The sequence below is a fragment of the Erpetoichthys calabaricus genome, chromosome 1 (assembly GCF_900747795.2).
Source record: "Erpetoichthys calabaricus chromosome 1, fErpCal1.3, whole genome shotgun sequence".
NCBI classification, from domain to species: Eukaryota; Metazoa; Chordata; class Cladistia; order Polypteriformes; family Polypteridae; genus Erpetoichthys; species Erpetoichthys calabaricus.
The window spans coordinates 331170039-331176136 of record NC_041394.2 but is presented as its reverse complement, the minus strand read 5'-3'; the positions used below and the strand labels follow the sequence as shown (position 1 = coordinate 331176136).

At 41.9% G+C, this 6098-nt stretch overlaps 1 pseudogene; it reads right to left on the bottom strand.

The window, feature by feature from the left end:
- Positions 1 to 265: 265 nt before the first annotated feature.
- On the bottom strand, positions 266 to 473 carry LOC114645057 (uncharacterized; annotated as a pseudogene).
- Between the last annotated feature and the right edge of the window lie 5625 nt (positions 474 to 6098).

The window sequence follows — 6098 nt, the reverse complement described above, 5'->3', positions numbered from 1 at the left end:
GAGAACAATGCCAACAGACAGCCTGCAGGACTGCTTTGTGGTTTCTGGGAGCTTAATAAGGCTTTTTGCTACCGGTATATGCTAGGTTGTCCGACAGTACTGCACTCACCCCACAACAACAGCCTTCTAATTCTGAGCCGACACAGCTGGGTTTGAAGATTTATTGATTTATTTATTTAAACACTGCCCTCACTGAAGTTTCTTTCCCTGCTGCTATAGCCAGGCCCCAGCCAACGTTGCTTGTCTGTTTTTACATCAGTAAAGGAGAAAGTGCACCATTCCTGGAGGGACTGTAATACCAGGTCGATGTGTGCAGCGGACAGAGCAAACTCCTATTCCACCTCCCTGTTTCAAAAATCAATTTAATATATGATCCCCAGATAGGGAATGTATCAGGTATTAAACTAATAAGAATAGTTTTTTTTTGTGTTTTAACTACTTTTTATTTAATATTTACCCAAACTAAAATATAGTTCTTAAAAGTTGTTCACTTTCATCTCTTTGTATTTTCTCTTTTTCACAAGTGTATTTGTAGCCCAGAGAAAAAGGTTTAACCGATTGCACATCAGAAAATAAAATTACTTAAAAACGTACACATTAAAAACTGATAACAGGAGGTTGTAAGGGTTGTCATGCTCTTTTCGTACCTTTCTTCTTCATTTTCCTTTCTGTTCTTCTGGGTCACCTGAATGACACTTAAAACTTACGTTTTCTCTTTGTTACTAGTAAATTTCTTGCATTCCATATTGCATTCTTTACCATGTTAATTCTTACCCGGATTCTTACTTTTTCTTGGAACTTACCATATAATATGACATATTTGTCTATTTTTTTCCTGGAAAGAATCCTTTTTTAGTTTTTTTGCCACACCTTTCCTGCAAAGCTGCATCCTCTGCATGGCATGCTCTGCCGTTTCTGTCATCTGGCACCTTTCTCTTGGACACTTTACACTTTGCCTTACCTTCCTTATCATCAGATTTTTATTGGTGTTCATTATATCGTGAGCTGACTCCCAGGCTAAATCTACTACGTAGTTTGGCAGTTCTTTTTTTGCCATCATGCCCAATGCTTTCTCTGATTCTGTTTTTGATATTCCTTTTATCCTGAAGCACTTTTGTTTTTCTTCAGTGTTTTTTTTTTCAAAGGTTTCTAGTATATTTAATTTTCATCTTTTGAAAAATTCCATTCCATAAAGCAGGAAACCACGGCTCTTAAATGCCTGGGTGTCTTGAACGCAGTAGGCTTATTCTTGGGTGGCTCATACATTCCAAATTTCCAGCACTCTTGCCCAAACTTATATCTCATCATGTGTTTGGTTGGCCCTTTTTTTACTAGCGCTGCTATCCTTGACGTAGATTTTAAAGCTATTAGTGCCTTTATATTTGGTAGTCCTTTGTCCCGTTTTCTTTTTGCTTTCTTTACCTTTTCTCTCATCAGATTTTCATTCAATGAACCTCAAAAGAAATAAAAGATCCATCTTTCAATTTGTATTAGCATTTTTTTCTCTGGTGGATGGATAATCGCCAGATACAACAGTTTTGGTATTATAATTGCTTTGATTAATAAAATCTTTCCTTCATAAGTTAATTTTCTCAACCTCCATAATCCAATGAGTTGTTTCATTTTCTTTATTACTTCTTGCCAATTTTCCCTTTCCCCTTTTTTACTTCCAAAAAACATTCCCAATACTTTTATTTCTGTCCTTTTAATACTTACTCCTACTTATTTTATTTCCTCAGTGTCTCTTCAGTTGCCCTTGATCAAGCATTCCATTTTATTAAAATTCATTTTCAATCCTGAAGCCTCACAAAAATTATTTACACACTCTATAGTTTTTAGAACTGAGGTGGTGTTTCTCCACATAATTGTGACTTCATCCATGTATCCAATGACTTTTGCTCCTTTTCCCTGGCTTCCATGTATCTTTAAAGACTTCTATTCCAGTTTCCAGTCTAATTTTTTCCAAAAGTGGTTCTATGCACAGGACAAAAAGGCTAGCAGACATCAGAAAACCCTGTCTGACTCCTCTTTTGATTTCAATTTTCTTGGAGAAGTTCCCATTTATTATTATCTGGCTTGTCACTTTTTATAACAATTCTGTATTCACCTTCTTAACTTCTCTGGTACCTTCATCTTTTCCATGACCTCCCAGATATATCGATGCTCCAGAATGTCATACGCCTTCTCCAAGTCCAGATTTAAAACCACCTTAGGGATACCTCTATTCTCCGCATATTCCATCACCTCTCTCAGGAGATTATCCGTTATCTGTCTCCCTGTCAATGCACAGACTTGGTCTTCCTCTATTCCGTTGCATCCGTTACATTTCCTGTCTCCCAGCAGATTTGTTAATCTTTTTGCCAGTATTCTACTCCACAGCTTAAAATCGACGCACAGGAGGGTAATTGGCCTCCAGTTTTTGGCTTCTCTTAAGTGTCCCTTTTTTGAGGAGTAGCGTTATCAAGCCTTTCTTCCATGTCTCTGTGCCTTTTCCTTCCTTACTCACTTCCTTAATGACCTCTAACAGATGTAATTTGTTTGCAAAAAGTTATGTAAAATTCTACAGGAAGACCACCTATCCTCAGTGTTCTATTTTTGGGGCTTTCTTTTAATGCTTCCTCTACTTCTTTAAGACTTATTTCCTCTTTTGTTTCTTCCTTACATACCATCTTCACTTTCCTCTCCATATCTTTCCAAAACTTCTTCCCTCGTTCTTGTATTTGTTTCCTTTTCCCATAAAGTTTGCTATAAAAGGTCTCAAACAATTCCTCTCTTCCATTAGGGGTTGCCACAGTGGATCATCTTCTTCCATATCTTTCTGTCCTCTGCATCTTGCTCTGTTACACCCATCACCTGCATGTCCTCTTTTCCTTTTTCCTGGCATCTCTGTCCTTAGCATCTTTCTCCCAATATACCCAGCATCTCTCTTCTGCACATGTCCAAACCAACGCAATCTCGCCTCTCTGACTTTGTCAAATAACCGTCCTACTTGAGCTGACCCTCTAATGTACTCATTTCTAATCCTGTCCATCCTCGTCACACCCAATGCAAATCTTAGCATCTTTAACTCTGACACTTCCAGCTCTGTCTCCTGCTTTCTGGTCAGTGCCACTGTCTCCAACCCATATAACATAGCTGGTCTCACTACCGTCCTGTAGACCTTCCCTTTCACTCTTGCTGATACCCGTCTGTCACAAACTCTTTTCCACCCATTCCACCCTGCCTACACTCTTTTTCACCTCTCTTCCACAATCCCCATTACTCTATACTGTTGATCCCAAGTATTTAAACTCATCCACCTTTGCCAACTCTACTCCCACCATCCTCACCATTCCACTGATCTCCCTCTCATTTACAAACGTCTTCTGTCCTTCATTCCTCTCCTCTCTAGAGCATATCTCCACCTCTCCAGGGTCTCCTCAACCTGGTCCCTACTATTGCTACAGATCACAATGTCATCAGCAAACAACATAGTCCACGGGGACTCCTGTCTAATCTGGTCTGTCAACCTGTCCATCACCATTGCAAATAAGAAAAGGCTCAGAGCCGATCCCTGATGTAATCCTACCTCCAACTTGAATGCATCCATCACTTCTACCACAGACCTCACCACTGTCACACTTCCCTTGTACATATCCTGTACAACTCTTACGTACTTCTCTGCCACTCCCGACTTCCTCATACAGTACCACAGCTCCTCTCGAGGCACCCTGTCATATGCTTTCTCCAGGTCCACAAAGACGCAATACAACTCCTTCTGGCCTTCTCTAAACTTCTCCATCAACATCCTCAGAGCAAACACTGCATCTGTGGTGCTCTTTCTTGGCATGAAACCATACTGCTGCTCACTAATCATCACCTCACTTCTTAACCTAGCTTCCACTACTCTTTCACATAACTTCATGCTGTGGCTCATCAATTGTATTCCCCTGTAGTTACTGCAGCCCTGCACATCCACCTTATTCTTAAATATTGGCACAAGTAGGGCGGAGTGGTGGCTCTGAGGCTAAGGCTAAGGATCTGCGCTGGTATCCAGAAGGTTGCCGGTTCGAATCCCCGTCACTGCCAAAAGAGATCCTACTCTGCTGGGCCCTTGAGCAAGACCTGTAATTGCTCCAGGGGTGCTGTACAATGGCTGACCCTGCGCTCTGACCCCAAGTGGTATGTGAAAACTAACAAATTTTTAATACGAGAAATCGTATAAGACGAAATAAAGAACAAAAAAAAAAAAGTACACTTCTTCTCCACTCCTCAGGCATCCTCTCACTTTCCAAGATTCCATTAAACAATCTGGTTAAAAAGTCCACTGCCATCTCTCCTAAACACCTCCATGCTTCCACAGGTATGTCATCTGGACCAATGGCCTTTCCATTTTTCCTCCTCTTTATAGCTGTCCTTACTTCTTCCTTATTAATCCGTTGCATTTCCTGATTCACTGTCTCCACATCATCCAACCTCTTCTCTCTCTCGTTCTCTTCATCCATCAGCCTCTCAAAATACTCTTTCCATCTGCTCCACACACTCTCCTCGCTTGTGAGTACATTTCCATCTTTATCCTTTATCACCATAACCTGCTGCACATCTTTCCCAGCTCGGTCCCACTGTCTAGGCAATCAGTACAGGTCCTTTTCTCCCTCCTTAGTGTCCAACCTCTCATACAACTCATTATATACCTTTTCTTTAGCCTTCGCCACTTCTCTCTTCACCTTGCGCCTTATCTCCTTGTACTCTTGTCTACTTTCTGCATCTCTCTGACTATCCCACTTCTTCTTTGCCATCCTCTTCCTCTGTATACTGTCCTGTATTTCCTCATTCCACCACTAGGTTTCCTTTTCCTCCTTCCTCTTTCCAGATGTCACGCCAAGCACCCTTTTTGGTGTCACCCGTACTACATCTGCTGTAGTTTCCCAACTGTCTGGTAACTCTTCACTGCCATCCAGTGCCTGTCTAACCTTCTCCCTAAGCTCAATCTTGCAGCCTTCCTTTTTCAACTTCCACCATTTGGTCCTTGGATCTGCACTCACTCTCTTCCTCTTCTTGATCTCCAACGTCATCCTACAGACCACCATCCTGCTGCTTAACTACACTTTCCCCTGACACCACTTTGCAGTCTTCAATCTCCTTCAGATTGACTCTTCTGCATAGGATGTAATCTACCTGTGTGCATCTTCCTCCACTCTTGTATGTCACTCTATGTTCCTCCCTCTTCTTAAAATACTCTTCTTAAAATTCACCACAGCCATGTCCATCCTTTTAGCAAAATCCACTATCCTCTGACCTTCTTCATTCCTCTCCTTGACACCATACCTACCCATCACCTCCTCGTCTCCACTGTTCCCTTCACTAACATGCCCACTGAAAACCGCTCCAATCACCACTTTCTGTCCCTTGGGTACACTGTTCATCACTTCATCCAACTCACTCCAAAAATCTTCTTTCTCACCCATTGCACATCCAACTTGCACTGCATATGCACTAACAACATTCATCATCACACCTCCAATTTCCAGCTTCATAATCATTACTCTGCCTGACACTCTTTTCACCTCCAAAACACTCTTGACATACTGTTCCTTCAGAAAAACTCCTACCCCATTTCTCCTCCCATCTACACCATGATAGAACAATTTGAATCCACCTCAAATCCACCTGGCCTTACACCCCTTCCATTTAGTCTCTTGCACGCACAATATGTCAACCTTCCTTCTCTCCATCATATCGGCTAACTCTCTCCCCTTACCAGTCATACTGCCAACATTCAAAGTTCCTACCCTCAGTTCCACTCTCTTTATCTTCCTCCTCTCCTCCTGTCTCCGGACATGTCTCCCCCCTCTTCTTCTCCTTCTTCTTCTTCTTCGGCCAACAGTAGCCCAATTTCTGCCTGCACCCTGTTAACTAACAGTACTGGTGGTAGTCGTTGTTAACCCGGAGCTCGAATGATCCGGTATGGAAATTTGTATTGTTGTCCGCATATTGATTCGGCAAAATTTTACACCAGATGCCCTTCCTGACGTAACCCTCCCCATTTATCCGGGCTTGGGACCGGCATGAAGAAACACTGGTTTGTGCATCCCCTGTGGCTGGGTTGCTGTATTCAG